Source organism: Penaeus monodon, chromosome 21 (assembly GCF_015228065.2).
Source record: "Penaeus monodon isolate SGIC_2016 chromosome 21, NSTDA_Pmon_1, whole genome shotgun sequence".
NCBI classification, from domain to species: domain Eukaryota; kingdom Metazoa; phylum Arthropoda; class Malacostraca; order Decapoda; family Penaeidae; genus Penaeus; species Penaeus monodon.
The window spans coordinates 39,340,415-39,340,743 of NC_051406.1; the positions used below are offsets into that span (position 1 = coordinate 39,340,415).

The following is a 329-nucleotide window of genomic DNA, read 5'->3' on the forward strand; positions in this document are numbered from 1 at the left end:
CTGTAGAGATTGTAGTAACAGTAGAGATAAGGAGTAATTGGCTCGGGGGGGGGGGATAAGATAACGTAAAGTAGGGGGACTTGTAGATGATAAGAAGGACGATAAGGAAGGAAAGAGGGTTCAAGAAAAGACGTGGGAAAAAAAGGGGAGAAATGAGGATATGTGGATATAGAGTGGTGCGTGCATAGAAGAAGAGATATGGGGTGGGCGGATTGTAATCGTTGATCTTTCTGTTTCTCTTTCTTTCTTATTTCTATTTTTTCTTTGCTTTTTTTCTCTATCTTTCTCTCTTTCCCCATTTTCTTTTCTTCTCATTTCTATTCTCTCCT

General features: G+C 39.5%; 1 protein-coding gene across 1 annotated transcript in view; it reads right to left on the reverse strand.

Moving 5' to 3' along the window:
- LOC119586671 overlaps positions 1–329 on the reverse strand; it is an 84,033-nt gene that overhangs the window by 41,684 nt on the left and 42,020 nt on the right. The gene's annotated exons all lie outside the window — the stretch shown is intronic.